Genomic DNA, 17,867 nt, shown 5'->3' with positions numbered 1-17,867 from the left:
ACAGTTAAAAACATCAGCTTCCTTTCTGAGGGAAGAGAAAAAAAGCCAAAATTATGAAAGATTTAAGAGCTATGAGCTAATCAATTTTATGAAGTCCCCTGCGCTAAATGGAAAAGATGCAATGCCAGAGCACAGGTCACTCTCAGTACAATCACTATGTTAAATTAGTATTTGAATAAAAGAATGCTTACATAGCTAACAAAAAGTTTCTGTGTGTACCAAGGTACAAGATGAAAGAGGAAAAAAGAAGAAAAAGGGATTGCAGTTTTCCGCAAGGGACCCCAAATTCTCTTTTCTAGTTTATCACCAGAAATTGCACAGAATAGATTCATAGAATCATAAAATAATAGAATATCCTGAGTTGGAAGGGATCCACAAGGATCATTGAGTCCAACTCCTGTCCCTTCAAAGGACAGTCACAAAAATCACACAATGTATCTCAGAATATTATCCAAATGCTTCTTGAATTCTGGCAGGCTTGGTGCTGTGACCACTTCCCTGGGGAACATGTAGTCCAAGAAAAACTCCCAGCACCTGGTAGCTTCATTTTATGCAACATAAACAATAGAATAAAATAAATTCTTTTAGAATAGCCCAGTATTAAGATATGGAGACAGACCATTCTGTTATGGGAGGGTACATAATAGTTACTATTTTATAATAACAAAATAGTCTTTCTAAGAAAACTTCCAGTGTCTAAATACTGCCCATCTGTTCTTTGCTCAGCTCTCAGAGAAAAATGGGTTTCTTTTTTTATTAGTACATAATAGTATAATAAAATCTATGAAATACTCTTTTTCTTTCTCTTTGCAAAGCAGTTTATCATATATAAAATATGACGTAAACACAAAGATTGTGTTCACTTTAGAATAGCAGCATTTTTCAGCAGGTGGATTATTGCATTAGAAAGAGTGAGCTTCCTGGAACTCATTTATCATTTACTGCAGGATGCTGATATGTCTGCCATTTCTCTGAACTGATTTTAAGAGGGTTTGTCCAAGACCTGCAGCATTGCTTCCCTTTCAGTGATTTTTTCTCTAGTTCCACCACGGATCTAGCATAAACTACTAAGGAAAAAGATCTATGTATTTTGCTAAAGAGAGGACACTGCCTCTCACCCCTTCCTGCCCCAAAAGACAGTTAAAAACCAGTCAAAGGTGTCATTGTGAAAACCACATCATCATCAGCTATATCTGGAAAACAGCAAAGCCCCCCACCAGGTCAAGAACAATATGCTTTTGATTGTACTTTTCTTTACAACACCATCAATACTATTTTTGGACTTAGGTTTTATACCAATCAACATTTTGAAATGGACACCACAGACATTTGGTAGATTATATGTTGGTCTCTGTTCTTTTTTTTTTGTTGTTTTCATTACATATTTTATTGTGGCAAGTAAAATTATTCAGTTTTCATATGGACAGTTGCATGATTCATCGCCCTAAGTATCACCACTGTCTGGGACATCTGAAAACATTTTCTGGGCTTTTTTTTTTTTCACTTGTTGCTATTAATTACTTCAACAATGACTATTTAGTAGCCTCCCAGGGAGCATCTGCATAACAGTTGCTCATCACGCTTCCCAACACAACCAGACCAGACTGATTGATGTCACTGCTCCACTGCAGGTGGCCGCCTGCAGACGGACCAACAGCCAACCCCACTTGGCAACAAACACGGGGAGACAGTGACCGCAGCCTCCCCAACTGCTTTGTCGACTGCAGCTCCGTCCCCTGATCTCCACTGTTGGCTTCACTGAATGTAAATCCTCAGCTGCCTTGCAGCTCTTCAAAGATGTCTTGTTATCACCAAAACCAACCTCCAGAGTTGCACCTGCCAAGCAGAATGCTCCTGGAAAGAGGCACAGACACGTGGAGACCAACGATGACGATCAGAGGCAGTTTCAAGTCTTTGGTTAGATGTCACTAATCTTGTACAAAGAAAACTGTTTTTCTTCCCCTCATACTTATCTCTTTGCTGTGTAGCCCTGACCACCTTTATCCAACACACAGGTTATATACTTACCACTTTCCATATAACATGATTTGGGGGGGGTTATTTGGTTTATCTCATTGAAGTTTCACAGCTTTGTTACTCTCCCTGCCCTCTCTTTCAACACCTGCATACACACACATGTCAAAACCATTCAGTGTAAGTGAGCTCAACTCTCAGCAAACCCTGTTAGTTGAGCGCTATTTACATGACAAAACAATATCTATTGTCTGACAGGGATGGTGCCTGTGTGCAAACAGGCACATGCATGAGATATCTCACTCCATTTGCATAAAACCAGTTAGGAGATCTTTCCAGCTGACTGCTGTTAAACAGTAGTGCTGGAGCCCAACCTTGGGAACAAAGCAGACACACGGGCTGTGCTCATGGGAGAGTGGGGGTTTATGTTATGCTCGCACACAGTAGGGTTTCTGGACCGGAGAAGTGTTCCTTCACCATCATCTTCTGCGCAGGAGCCACCTGCTCCTCACTGGGAGCAGGAAGTGCCATAATCCTTTCCACAACCAACTCCCTTTCTTTCTCCACTGCTCTTCCCTCCTTTCCCAAGGTATGTCCTTCACTTCCAGGGTTCAAATTACCTAGAGCACAGACAGAATCTGTCATTCAGTTTGGGGACCCCACTGCTCCCATGTCAGAGTGGTGGTGCAGAGGTCTCCTCCTCCTCATGTATGAGCTGAACCCTCTTCCCTGCTAGCACAAGCAACCCCACCATCTCCCAGTCAGCACGTAATAGTAATTCAGGTTAATAGTGCAAAAGACACACTAGAAAATTTAATAAAAACAATAATTCCTACATTTATAGATTTTTTCCAAGGCCAAAACCACCACTATGATAATCTAATGCCAACCAGCACCGAGGTAAAAACTTCTATTTGAGCTAGATCCTATCTTTTATAAACATTATTAAAGATGTGCAACCAGGCAGTGATCTGGAAATGCTCTGGCTGACAAAGCAGGGAAGAAAACACATTTACCAGCTTTTGAAATGTTTTCCAGCTGGCAAAAGAGCATTGAAGATGTTCTTCCTCTTCAAGAAAAGCACGACTTGGGAGCTGCCAGCAGCGATGACACAGTCCCTCCTGTACCATCACAGCTGATGTCTTGGGAGAGCACTTGGACATGCAGCAAGGTAGCTGGACCACTGCCACCCAGTGCAGCACCGAATCACAGACACGACACAAGTACTCGAGATGTTAGGGTATTAGCACAATATTCCTCAATACTGCTAGGCATCTGGCCTGACAGCAAGAGTCTGGCAGGCCGTGTGTTGATTAAAAGCTTAATGAGGCTCAAGCTGAAAGTCAGCGGATGAAATCCTAGGGGTGGAGTCGCCAGGGTGGGAGAGAGATGTATTTAGAGCAACATGGGTGGAAATGCTGAGTATGTCCACTCTAATCCATGGAGATGTGTGTGCCTCTGTTGCGGTGCATACTGTTACCATCAAGAGAACATGATTTTTCCAGTTACATCCCATCACAGGGTACTGCAACTGCAAGAGAAAGCACAAATATCCAGGGATCTGGCACACCCTGGAAAATGGGCAAGTGAAAGAAACTGCGTGCAGCAGGGAAGCAAACATGCTGGTCACATTCCGATGCACAGGATCACCCTACTAGTCAGCACAGCTGGGACAGTAAGTCCCATTTCCTAATCCCACATGCTGATCCCCCAGCACCGCTTTTGAGAAGCTGCCTTTAACTCCCAAGACAAAAATAGTATTGATGGACTAAAACTAGCTGCACCTGATTCACATAGGGAACTACTTTAGGAAAGGTCCCAAACCTGCTGAATCTGCCAGAGGGCTCTTTCTGACTTCAGCAGACTTTGAAAGAGCCCTGAAAATGGTCTCCAAATACTGGGAAGCATCTTTCAAGCATCTCTGAGGAGATCTTAGTAAGGAGAGAGCCTAGCCTTAGTGACTACAAAGTCTGCTGAAAAAGTGTGGGTTATACTATCCTATCCGTGAGTTTAGGTCAAAGATAGCAAAGACTGTTTGCTTAAAAAATTTGTTTGCAAGTTGGAAAAAACCAATCACTATGGGCTAAATATATTTTCCTCAAAGAGGATCATGAATCAGTTCAGAAACTTTCTGCAGACCTCTTGATTTCTCATTCAGTTGCTACACCTGAGAGGGCTGCACTGGAGAAGGCCAAGTTTACTGTTTCAAATTGCTGGCCACTAGCTTGAATGGGTTGATAATTTTTAGTATCTTTTAAAAATACCATGACTACCACCTCCTGAATCTCTAGGTCTGTCTAATAGCAGAATTTCAGTATTACACAGAAGACTTTTACCACCGAAACACATTTTAAAACAACAGCTTAACTGCACAATTAATCCTTCATGTAAAACACTGACACCAGTGAGTACTGTGTTATTCATGTTGCAGCAAAGTAATGTTGAGAAGTGGGCCCAAGAGAACATAATGAGGTTTGACAAGTCCAAGTCCAAGGTGCCGCACCTGAGTCGGGGCAATCCCAGGCATGAGTCCAGACTGGGAGAAGAACTCATTGAGCCCTGAGGAGAAGGACTTGGGTGCTTTTGTGGATGAAAAGTTGGACATGAGTTAACAGCGTGTGTTTGCAGCATCCTGGGCTGCATCCAAAAGGGTGAGTGACCAGCCAGTCAAGGGAGGTGATCTTCCCCCTCTACTCTGCTCTTGTGAGAACCAATCTGAAGCACTGTGCAAAGCTCTGGGGTCCTCAGCACAAGAAAGATGTGGACCTGTTAGAGTGGGTCCAGAGGAGGGCCACAAAGATGATCACAGGGCTCGAGCATTTCTCCTGTGAAGACAGGCTTGAGAGAGCTGAGGTTCTTCTGCCTAGAGAAGAGAAAGCTCCAGAGAAACCTTATAAAAGCCTTAGGGGTTTATATAAAAGAGAGAGAGTGACTTTTTGCAGGGGCAGATAGTGACAGCACAATGGGGAACAGTTTTAATCTGAAACAGGGAAGATTAAGATTAGATGTTAGGAAGAAATTCTTTACTGAGAGGGGGGTGAGGCACTGGAACAGGTTGCCCAGAGAAGTTGTGGATGCCCCATCCCTGATTCAAGACCAGGTTGGATAGGGCTTTGAGCAACCTGGTCTAGTGGGTGACATCCCTGCCCATGGTGGGGATGTTGAAACTACATGATCTTTAAGGTCCCTTCCAACCCAAGCCATTCTAATTATCTATGAATAGATCCAATATATTTGCTTTGCTTCACTGATAATTAGTGTAACGGGCCATTACAAATCTATGAATCTGATGCCCTGACTCCAGTTCCTTCACGGCCCTTCACTGGAAAATTTATTAAGCTATAGTCATCTGAAGCCACTGAGATGAACCACACGTTTAAAACTGGACACATGCTCATTGGGTAAAGGTTTACACAACAAGAAGAAATTACTTCTTCATTCAGAGAACAAAAAAGTCTGTAAAACACCAGAGTATGTTCTACTCATAGGACAGTTTGCACAGCAAATAAACTACTTCATTACACTTGTGATCTAAGTGGTTATTCTTGGAATGAGATTAGGAAACCTAGAGATTTTCACCAGTGGGACTCAAACAGCAGGACAGCATCCCTAGTGCAAACACGCTCCAGCAGTACACCACCAACCTGGAGCATGCTCATGCTTTTTCCTCAGCACTACTGACATTCTTGTCTACTCTCTCCTCGTTAGCTTCTTTGGTGTCATCTGCTTCTTTTCACATGCACAGAGCTCCAAACTCAATATTCAGACCATGTCCACCGCCCACGTGACCAGTCCATGCTTAGCTCTGTGTGCTGCATGTTTGGATCACTCTCATATCTTCCACCCTGCATCTCTTCTACACATGCAGATTTTCCAAATAAATGTAAGAAACAATGAGGTTGATTCCAGCTTCACTCCAGCTTCAGTGAAATTTGAAACAACTTCACAAAAGAATCAAAAGCCAAAACAGGGATTCCTCTGTCAATCACAGTTGTATTTTCATAAATTCTTATTTTAGATCTTCAGTGGCACAGTCTACATATTTAAGACACATGTTCATATGCAAGTTTTACCATAGATCTACCATTCATGGTAACAGTTCATCACTTCCATTCTGTTACATGATGTTCCTCCCGAGACAGTCTCTGCCAACTGAAGCCAAATCTCAGATTCATGAGAGCAAAACTAAAAAACAAACTGACCGCAAGAAGTGATTGGCACTGCCTCTGCTCTGACCATTATGACTGAATGTACATCTTCAAGACTCTCCAAATCTCAAGGGCTCTCTGGACAGCACTGTGACAGCACACATAAAGAAAAAGGTTCACTGGGCAGTGCAGACACCTACCACCAACTTGTTCATCTAGGCTCCCTTTATGGTGAACAAAAGACATGGTCCATGCCATCCTAAAGTACATTTCAACTGTCAGATAAACAACACTCTAAAATTATTTAACTTATTAATCATCATCTTGGACATGCACTGTAAGCATCCAAAGTTAGATTAACTGAATCCTATACAAGGTATTCATGAGAAACACTCCACCTTCTGCAATTTGCTAGAGGACTTTTATCTGCCTGATTTCACCATGACATCTCCTGTCCATGGTAAATCACTGTGATTTATTTAGAATTAAACCATGTTGATCGGAAAAGAAATGCAAAAATCAACTGATACAGAAAGTATCAGCATATCTCAGTAATGACTTGTCTTCTGCATGGACTTCAGAAATCACACCATACTCTCAGGTTTAATTTTCTAAGCCCTAAGCTGCTTCTGGTGATGATCCCAAAAGACTGGCTCATCCTCTAGCACTGAGATAGAATTTATTTCCCAGAAATGATGAAACACTTTAGTGCATGGAAAGCCTCTCCTTGTCCAGAGGATGGGATTTCCTAGGGGGACAGTCTCTGACTTTGTCTTGAAAACATCATCACAAACCTTATTCCAGCAGGTGCACAGTGTACTACTGCAACATGCTATACACAACCAGGGTAGGAATACATTATATGACATCAAATACATACCTTATTCAAATAATCCACTAAGATTGTGCTTTGCAGTGGATTTCTAAACACAGCCATTCACTATTCAAAAGTAAAAGACAATTGAAAATAACTGAGAAAACAGCAAGCATCCTGAAGATGGTCTCAGTCTCCCTCTGCCACTAGAAACTGCTGTTGTCCACCTGTTTCCTGAAGAAGGCAAATCAGGGCACTGCCCTTCCAATTCCTACGTGGCTCCCCTGTTTGAGCAGGTGTATGTGGTTTACAGAACAGGACATCTGTCTTCCTGATATAGCTGTCCAGGTATTTTCCCATGCAACCTTCATATCAGCCCCAGGAGCTGGTCCCTCCCAGGTGATCTTTTCCCTTCCTTCTTAGAAGCCAGCCTCTTGATTAGGGAAATCCCATTTCAATGGGATGTTTGACACTCCTTGAGCCACTGGTCCTTAGAAATGCAGTTCATCAAAGGTGTACATGGACGGTGGAGGAGGCAAGGAATTACATACAACAAAGGACACAGCAGTGTGACGTAAATACCATAACCCAGTGCCACAGGTAAAACTCCAAGCTCTTCACAATCCCTAGTTACCCAGGAACTGGAATGCATTTCTACATGCAAATCTGCATTTTTATACACTTTAGACAAAAAATTTTAAAAGGTAATCTATTTTTCACTCACTCTTAAGGATCTACCATTCAGTTTTTTCTGAGGAACATTTTACAGGTCTGTCTTGCAAGGCAACCTTTGGTGAAGGACAACAGGGATTCCAGCTTCAGTCTTTTCCAGTGCTGACAGCAACGGTGAGTCTCTGTACCACGGTATGGTACACTGCTCCTAGGTGAGGAGAAACAAATCATAAATGGAACGTCAAAGCAGAAATACAGAAATTTAATACCAGTGCTTTCTGCAGCATTTAGCTGTCTGCATACACCTGGGCAAACCCAAACATTTCCTCCTGAAGTTTACACACCCACTTCCCACTATAAACAAAACAAGTTCCAACCACGGCTCTCTAGTTTGATTCCCACTAACTGATCTCTGAAAATAAAATTGTGCACCTCTCACTGCTTTGTAAGAACATGGAAAATGCGACAGAGACCTTGGTATCTTCCCATAAATCACGTGACTAATCAATAAAATCAGGAACAGGACACGTTCACAACAGTGTTCAGAATTGATGGAAGTCACTTGGCCTGCATGAACTTTTGAGAGCTGAAAACTGCTAAGGATAAATAATCTCTCTTGATCTCTGAAGCAGAAATGATTGCTGAAATGCCAGTTCAGTGACTTCAATTAGAAAATGCTGTTGGAAGACCTTACCATCCCTCTTTCCTACTAATTAAAATCTCCACATAATTTAGCTGATTTTCCTATCCTTTTTCCTAATGCATTCAGATCAGCAGATGTGTTTATGTACAAAAAGCCATCTGTAATATATGAAGGCATTGGATAACTAAATACTAGTTATGTCTGTGAATTGACCTTTTGGTACTGTTTTGCTGACAATGTCATTGTCTTGCAAATACACCTTTCTGTTTCATTTTAATTAGAAATAATAACTGAAATATAAAAAGCAAATAAATAAACTGTATCTAAATTACAAGTAGACTATTAATATCAATATTCAAGAGGATGTGCAAAAAGCCATAGCCTAAAGTTAGAATCACAGAAATGGAAATTGGAAAGAGAACTTCAGAGCTTATCTAATCCCTTCCTACAGCTTGGATGAACCTAGACACTACTTCTATTTAGCAATAAACTGTCTACTCTGAAAATAGGTTCCCAAAGTGTCTCAGAGGTGGTAGAAGTTCCACAGGTTATTTGCTGTTACAATTGCACATAGGAACTGGAAAAATAGAAAGTTCTTCTTTTTAAAAAACAAACTACAAGCAAACAAGAAATGTAAGTGCTATAAACCTGATTAAGCCTAATTCAAGAGAATTTTGATTAGCTGTTCACCTCACCAGGTTCAGTAGCAACACAGCTAGTGGGATTTCAGATGGGTGCCTTATCTCTTGTCTACACTCTTTGAAAACTGTATAATAACAGACATAATTCTATATCTACACAAATAGTTTATCTGGCAAGTAAAACCTAGAATGCAGACTACAATGTATAAAATTTGCAGAACATGCTGCTAATTTACACATTATTTGCTAAAGAGTACTCATAATCTGAAACTCAGTTCAAAGAAAAGGGTCCGAAAGGTGAAATAGATCCCTATCCCATATTTGTGACAAAAATCAGGAGGCAGCAATTGGACAGACTGGCAGACAATGTAGGAGGGATCCAGCAGCAATGCTGTGAACAGTTTAAGAGCCCAGGAATGCTATCAGCATCTTGGTTGCCTTTTGGTTTTTTTGCAAGCATCACAGTAAAGCAAGAGGGAGGTGCTGAGTTAGGCTTCCCAGACAGCACCATGGATTTTTTCAGGTCATTCTCCCTGGGCACAAGTGTTTGTTTCGAAACAGGCCAAGGAGGGAACTGAAGGCGACATTCTGAATCAGCAAGGGATGCAGTCAAGATCTTAACAGTGAACAGAAGATGAAAAATCACCACAGGCTTCCCCAGAGCAGCAGTAGCAGGGAAAAACTCTCACATTACCAACATCACTGAAGCATGCTTCATTTACAGAGGCAGAAATTATAAGACATAAATTCTGGACACTGTTTTAACACTACAGAAGTATACAAAAGAGATTAATGCAGAAGAACTTGACAAGTTTTAAGTACGGTGTAGTCACAATCACCTCGGGGAACCCTGAATGCCCTTCCAGTACCTAAAGGGGGCCTACAAGAAGGCTGGAGAGGGTCTTTCTACAAGGCCCTGTAATGACAGGACAAGGGGAAATGACTTCAAACCGAAAGAGGGCAGGTTCAAATTAGATATTAGGAAGAAATTCTTATTATGAGGGTGGTGAGGCACTGGAACATGTTGCCCAGAGAAGCTGTGGATGCCTCAACCCTGGAAGTGTTCAAAGCCATAGGAGAGGAGTTGGGCTGCATGATCTTTAAGGTCCCTTCCAACCCAAACCATTCTATAATTCCATGATTCTATGAATTAAAGAGTTTCTTAAGAAAAATCTGAGTGGTAAGAAAGATGATGGTGTTGTCCAAATGATCAAAAATATGTAATTGAGGAAAAAAATTGGAGGTTATGGGATAAAAAAATGTCAGCTAACATTTCCATGTCAGAAAGACAGACATTTCTGGCCCATAGAGATGATAGCAGGTGCATAGCACCAAAGAGAAGTCTTCAGCAAAGACGCAGGAGTCGAGCTGATGTTTATGTCAAGGTAATCTCATCCATAAGGCACAGAAAACAAAGACAAATTACCAAGGGCACAACCTCAGAGAACAAATATCAGAAAGATGGTTGGGGGAAGATCCTCCAGGCAAACTGGTGAGGTGGCAGAAGAACCTGAAGAGGCCACGATCAGAGAACAGAAGCATGGCAGCATTTCAAGAACAACACTAGGGGACTACAGACAGATGACAGGTGATGTGAGGCTGAGGAGGCAGTGCACATCGTAACCTTTGATGAGGAAGAGGTCAGTAAAGACACTGCCCAGAATGAAATGTGCAAAGCCGGGCTGGAAAAGGCACTGGTGCATTAGACAGTCACACTCCACCAACAACTACATGTTGAGCAGAAGGTGTCTAGAAGTGCAAATGTAACTGGCGATGGCCTGGACCTTTTTCCCAGCTGGAAGAGGTTCAAATGAGCTTATGTTCAAAACCAGAGAAACAATGGTGAGGGTAGATACTAACAGAAAAGCTGAAAAAACAGTGAAATGGAACATGATCAGCAGGGCAAAAGAGAGCAGGCAAAGAACTTCTGCCTTTGCTGAAGAACGAAAGGCTTGAAAGAAAGGAGAAGAGAGCGCAAGCAATGAAATAGCTTCTTTTACCAGTATTCTCTTCAAAACAATTGCTCAGTTCCTACACAGCTCTCTGGACAGAGAAAAAAGGGAACCTCCCAAGGACAAGCCCATGCTGCCAAAAGCCTCACTGGGGCTGTAAATATTTATAAGAAATTATAAACTGTCACATTTGCTTAGTGCACATGATTTCAGAAACACATAGGTATTTCCCAAAATGCACTCCAGTCCATTTAGGAGCATGTATTTCTAATTTTCTTTAGGTGGGAAAAGAAGGTTTATATACTCCTGTCTTTTGTATCAGTCATGCAAGTCTTGCAAGTCTTTCTTAAGGAAGTTTATTAACACTTCTTTTTCCTCCACCCCCCATTTTCTATGTATGCACAAATCACTTAAAAAAACCAATGCTGTAGCTGTGACATATAAGGGAGCAAATTCTAATTGCTGGAGACCAACAACAAAACTTTAATTATCCACAGTAAGACGAGAATTTGAGTTTAAGAAAGCGTGACTCTAGAACACTAATAAAGCTGTTCTCATCTTTGAACTGTTGCTAAGAGTGTTAAGCATTTCATTTCAGATTAAATATTGCATTCATCTGATGTGCAGAGTTCAATTGTACACTGTATGCACACAGAAAAACACACAAAGCTGTACAAACCTGTGTTTAGGCAAACACATTATTTTTCATGCATATTACATATATTTTAGCAACATTAATATTAGTTATTATATTGTACAAGAGCAACTTTTTCTCTATAGAATCATCAATTAAACACCTTCATATATTTATATTCAGTTAATAAAAGGCAAAGCATGTATTTCACTACCTCTGAATATAAATATGTTGAGCTCCACTATTCACCTGGTGTACCTGGCAAAGTATTGTAAGTGATGTTGGAAAATACAATGAGTTACAAAACAAAGACTGATAAGGCTAAACAATGTTGATATTGATGCTGTAACTATTATTTAGATGTTAATCTTCTAAATCCAGGGCACACAGTTTTGGTTTAACAGCTGATTTGTCAGCTCAACAGTATCTTAGAAAATCAGCTGTTCGCTGAAAGGTGATCTGTTTTTTCTCAATACTGAGACTTAATAAGGTGGGGGATTTACTTTCACAATCATCATCATTGATCAAATCTTATGTTGGTAAAACTGACCTAGATCCCTCTTGAAACACGTTTGTTTTTCTCCTAATGGTGACAAATCTCTGGTCTGCCATGCTAGAGATACAGATAATGAGCAACACTCCCCAAAAAAGGGCAAAACAGTCTTACTGAAAAGTGAGTTGCAATTAAAGCGTTCCACACAGTAGCCATAAAAAACAGACACAAAATACATAGCACATGCAGCAGCAATTTTTTTCAACCTGTCCCAGAGAAGGGAGAAAAAAGAGAGCTGGCACTGTACTTTATAATATATTTGAGGAAAGCACTCATAAAAGGAAGTGTTTAGCCATTTCACAGACGGTGCTTATATTAATTATTAAGTCCCTCCAAGCTCCAGATGACAGCAGAAACAGATGCTCTGTTTTCCTTGAGGCACTTTTGCAAGTTCAACCCAACGAACTGGGGACATGTCGGTCCCTGGCTGTGCACCCTGCAGAGCTGCACTGTTGCACCTCACGGAGAGCTTTGTCTGAGAAAAGATGATTTGTTCGTGCAAAACTGGATGAAAAAAAGGGTAGACCTAGTTGGGCTGGGTTTAACACAATCTATCAGATGGTTACTGTCTGAAGAGTATTCAATAACATGCATTATTATGGCACAATATACTGAATTTCTTTCAAGATGACTGGACTTCACTATTTGTGTAAAATTAGCTGGACTAGGTGATGTTGCAGCAGCCCTCAGTAATGGCACAAAACTGAGAGCACAGTAAAGCCCCGTCTCACACCAGGCCACAGCAGAGAGAAAGAGTCTGCCCAAAGACCCACTGTCATAGCTCATACCTGTTTTCATGCAGCAACATCCAGAGAGGGGAGATGGTAATTGGGTCTCTTTGTTCATTCAGTTTTTAATCTCTCTGTTGAGATTGACAATGGGGGAGACCATTAGTGTCAGCTCTGCTAGGACTTTCTGTTATTAAGGCTACTTAAGCTTTTCCAAGTAAATTGCATGTGTCAAACTAACAGCACACTGATGGGCAAAAAAAGCCATTATACAACTTATGCTCTCCCTTTCTATTGATCCACCCAGGTGCAAGGGGGAAGGGAAAAGACAAAACCCTGGAGACTTCAGCCAATTCTTTGCAGCTCCGTTCTCCTCCCACTCATTATATTCCTATTTTACACTATTTACAGGCAATACATTAGAAGTTCTTTCTCTTAACTGGAAGCTAATGATTGGGCATAAATGTCCCTGTCAAAGCCTTGCAATAGTCCCCATGCTGGATACATCTCGCCTAACTTAAACCTTATAAAAGATTTGGTTTAGACTAGTTTAATTTCCTTCTACAGTCAATGGAGAAAGAAAAACACAGGATGAGTGTCCCAGGTTCTTGCTGGCCCCTTCCTCTGACCACAAAGGGACCTCACTTCTAATTTTCTAATTTCACATACCTCCACTTAGATGGTGAGAACTCCGTATATAACAACAAACAGGCAATCCATTAAAAAAAGTACTTTGCTATATTAAGGATTCCATGTTCCTACAGAAAGAGCTAGAAACTGTTTCTAGGCTGTCTTCTGAACTGTAATTATAGCCCTGAGCCCCCATCTGCAGGCCACGGGATTCCCAGCACCTTTTAACCACAGTTCATTTCTCCATCATTTAGTATCTTTAAAGCAGCAAAGCCGTTTCTCATGCCACATTGAGTACATCTAATCTTACCTATGCAAAACCATAAGTAGAAAATAAGTATGATCCTTGACCCTATTATATCACAGGGAATTTACTGTTAGCTTTGATGGGGTTTGGATTTTACTCCAACTCATGATACCCAGAGAGCTATAAGGCTTGTTATTGTTCATGTTACGAATGGATTTAAATCTTTAAGCTACTTGTTTGAATCTTAGAACATTTAATTTATGCATATTCTTGATCCGTAACATAGCATGCTGAAGAATTCTTTCTGCTAAGTGTAATGTCTGTTATTAAAATCCATGTAGGTTCTTTTAAGTGAACAGGGATGGCCAGCCTGTGATACAACTCCAAAACAGGAATTTTAAAAAGAATGGTTCTTCTTAATTCAAGTATGTGTTCAACTAAATTATAGCATTTCTCCATTATATCTTCCTTCCTCTCTTTTGCTAGTTTCTTTAATGCTTTTCAGAAGAAAATCAAACGAGAAAGGGGAGAAATAGTAGAAGGGAAGTTTAAGTACATAGAAGCTAGTCAATTTAAAGTTATGGCTGTCAAAGGAACGTTAATTCAGCTAAGTGCACAGCCACTGTAAGGCACACACATTAAAATCACATACTGTAACAGTCTACAATGCACAGACACCAGAGAACTGTTACTGTCCTTGCAGGAAAACACACCTTTATATTTATGAACTTACTGGCTTAGTTTATTTTTCTCTGTTTAAATGCTTCATGATGAACACGAGTGGCTGTGTCACTGTTCCATTAAGTATTCTGATATCTTAGCTATATGTTTCTAAGAGATTTATGCCCCTCCATCCAAAAGGGGCAAAAGAAAGGCAAAGATGAACAAAGGGCTCTAGAGCAGTGGGAATGAGGACAGCAGAGCTCTTTAGATAACAGAATGGCTAGCCTATGAAATGTCACTTATTCAGCTGTCTCTAAAATATGGGGAGTTTTAGGACCACCATGTATAGAAATTAATTAAAACAAATGAGCAAATTCTTAAATTTTCCCACTAGAAGAATCTGATGTCTGCACTGCTCCACCTCTCTCCCTCACCACAATATTGGAACACAAACCACCACCATGCAGTACAGACAAGGTATGAGAAATAAAAATACGTTTTTTTAATATAAATAGGCATATCGTGAAGTTGTAAGATATCCAAGTTCCAAGACCTGAACTTGGGTATCAGGGTCTCTTTTGGTGGGATAAGGGAAATGAGAAAATTCTTAAAAATTAAATCTTTTAGGGCCATTTTGTACATGAGGTTCTTCTTCTCTTTGGGCTAAGAACAAAGGAAGATCCATCACCTTTGACAGGGGATGGCTTGCAGCTAATTGGGATAAAGGAAAAGCCTCTTTTCAGAGAAAAAACCCCACCTTTTTAGGTAAAAATGAATACGTTAAAACTTATCTGAAAAGAGTGGGATTTTGTGAAACTATAAAATGTACGGAATTTAAACCGAAGGGGTCTTTTTCCCCAGAAACTCGGTGAGAGAAAGACCCAACACGTTGAATAAATTCTTCCTTGTTTCTTTGTTCCTTAAGTTTATGCCGTCTTTCTAAATTTAAAGAGAGGGATATTTTCCACAAAGAGACTGGGAAGCATATCCTCAGGTTGCCCAGACCCACTGTCTTCAAAGACTGCAGACATGCTTATGGAGACAGAGATAGAAGGCAATCCACACTAGGCACCTAATTTGGAGATTTTGTACATTCCTTTGGAGGAAATACTTCTCTTTCCATTTATTCAGTGAGAGTCCCAGGTAGATAGATTGGTTTAAGAGTCAAGTGTCCAAATTTGCATAGCCTGATGTTTCACTAACACCTGAAAGACTTCGCAAAATGACCTATTTACTTTCTCACATTCACTAAATCAACATGTTTTAAATACATTAGCAAATACAGGAACTATTTTCCATCACCTAACATAAACTAAAATGCATACTTTCCATATACGTATGCGAGGGCAGTCAATCAGTCCCATCTGTCTTTTGGATGTCGAAACCCAAATATGGGATTCAACCTTGGTGGTTCCCACTGTTCTTCCACTGCTGACCATTTCCAGTCTTCCCACAAAAATCCAGCTCAGAGCAGATGCACAGATAGATCTGGACAGTTAGGCAAGTCTGTCAGAAAGTACACCCATTGTGCTCCCAAGTGCACACCTGCTCAGTACACTGCCAGCTTCCCATCTGCGGCATGACTAAAAAGAGGAAAAGGGTTCAAAATCAGGTAACACAGTTGGATAGCTGCAACTTGAATATTTGCAAGACAAAGCCAAAAATGTACCAAATACCTTCTGCTTTATTTGTTCTCCTAAGAGAAACCGACAAGCACACTATTTTGAGGTTAGTCCATCAGATCTCACTAAAATGAATAGATTGATGATGAATAGTGATGATGAAAATAGTGAGTAAAAAGGTCTGCTTTTCAAAACAATATTGTCATCACCTCCAAAAAAAACCACCAGAAGAAGGGGGGAAAAAAAGTCAGGAGTTGAAAGGAAAACATTCAAGACAAAATATAAATGTAATTTAAAGTATTTTTGTGGAGGTTTGTGGGTTTTTATTGACACCAATCACTTTACATGGGTTTATTGATTATGTATGCTCTGAATATACATTTTTATAATATAGTCAACAGTCATTATTTGTTTAAGCCATTTATGCACATGAAAGAAAACCAGAAAACCTGTACCACCATTTGATATGAAGGTCTTCAGCCACAACATTTGTCAAAGGTTTTACTCTAAAACTCTTACTTAATGTTTAAGGAAGCTTAACAGGGATAGAGTCTGATTCCTGGTCTCTGCTCATATGCACAGAAGGGCAATTTCCCTTTCACACCCACACAAGGATGAAGCCTCTCTTGATTGAGATGTTGTAACAGATAGCAACAGATAAATGTTTTTGCAGAATGAAAGAGAAAGAAGGAAATTAAGTATCTTTGTAGTTCTTTGTCAGACTTTTCAAATTTACTGATAAGAATCAAAACAAGCCTAATGATTTTAGATCCCTACAAAACCAGCATGAACTACATGAAATAAAGAAGCCAGGTACTGAGATATACTCTAGTTTTGTCCCATCTACTTAGGTCCTAAGGTTTCCAGATTGCTGCTGGGCACATAGTAATGAAGAAATTTGATTCTTTATTCAGCTGTAACATAAAACAATGCATACAATATAAAATAATAAATAAGACTTCCTTGACAAAAGAGAACCATAGGGAATTTCTGAAAGTGACTCCATAAACAAAACCCAGTGATTTAATAATAGGCAAAAAGTTCAGTAAGAGGATTTAAATGTCCATATATTTTTCACAAATTAAGGTAAAAAACATTTTATGATCATCTTGTTTGTACTAAAAACAGGAAGAAAAATACTGACTCTAAGTATTATTCATGATTATCCTATATCTGCTGTACCATCTTATCAAGAGAGAAGAAGAGCAGCAGCCAGCAGGTACCCCAGCTGTCTACAGCTGAAGTCCATGGCAGAGGAACTGGATGTGGCTGGAGCAAAGCAGCACAGTTGTAAACCCACCCCAGCTGTCCAGAAAATAATTCTGAAAATCTATGCATTACCAGTCAGCTGTGCTGAAGTTTTGGCATTTAGCCCCAGGAATAAAACCTCCCACAACTGCAACAGAAAAAATACATTTCGTCCAGCTTTACACCTTCTGAAGAGAACTCGACAAGTCCTGGGCTTTTATGTACAACAGGAAGATTCCTTAGAATTTTTTTGAGCAGCAGATTCAACTGGCATATATGTGAGGCATTGGGAGGAATTGATTTAATTATAAAAACTAATTTTACATGTGATTTAAAAAATGTGAAAGCTTGGCATCTCTGGTAATGATAAGGACACAACAATTTGCAACAAAATCTAAACTTTATAGTAAAATTTGACAGTTCTGTTTTTTAACCAAAAAGATACTGTATTTTCATAAATGTCTACTCAGTACAAAGAAAAGTATTAGAAAACAGTTAATTGCTTGGTATTTTTTTTTATACATCATGATTATTACTTCTCAATATTGTGCAGAGCTGTTTTTAGAGGGAATGGTATTTCAATTACAATGGTGAAAAACAGTGGTGGCTAAATAGTTTTATTCATTAATTCAAACCACCTTAAAGACTGGTTACAATACAAAAAACCTCATATACAACATTTTTCTTTTTGATAGTTC

The 17,867-nt window shown here is 40.0% G+C and overlaps 1 protein-coding gene across 6 annotated transcripts in view; it reads right to left on the bottom strand.

Moving 5' to 3' along the window:
• The window catches only part of ANKRD6 (ankyrin repeat domain 6), a 91,398-nt gene that overhangs the window by 41,796 nt on the left and 31,735 nt on the right, over window positions 1-17,867 (bottom strand). For 5 of the 6 annotated variants that reach the window (XM_051777784.1, XM_051777785.1, XM_051777786.1 and 2 more), the window contains one exon: window positions 7,661-7,816. The exons of the other annotated variant lie outside the window; for it this stretch is intronic. The gene's annotated coding sequence lies outside the window, so the exon portion shown is untranslated. The remainder of the gene's footprint in view (window positions 1-7,660; window positions 7,817-17,867) is intronic. 6 annotated transcript variants of the gene reach the window in all.

The sequence above is a fragment of the Manacus candei genome, unplaced genomic scaffold (genome assembly GCF_025592945.1).
Source record: "Manacus candei isolate 608988 ecotype Guabito, Panama unplaced genomic scaffold, ASM2559294v1 h1tg000011l, whole genome shotgun sequence".
In the NCBI taxonomy this organism is placed as follows: Eukaryota; Metazoa; Chordata; class Aves; order Passeriformes; family Pipridae; genus Manacus; species Manacus candei.
Note: the sequence above shows the minus strand (reverse complement) of the source record. Positions and strands in the feature narration are given on the sequence as shown.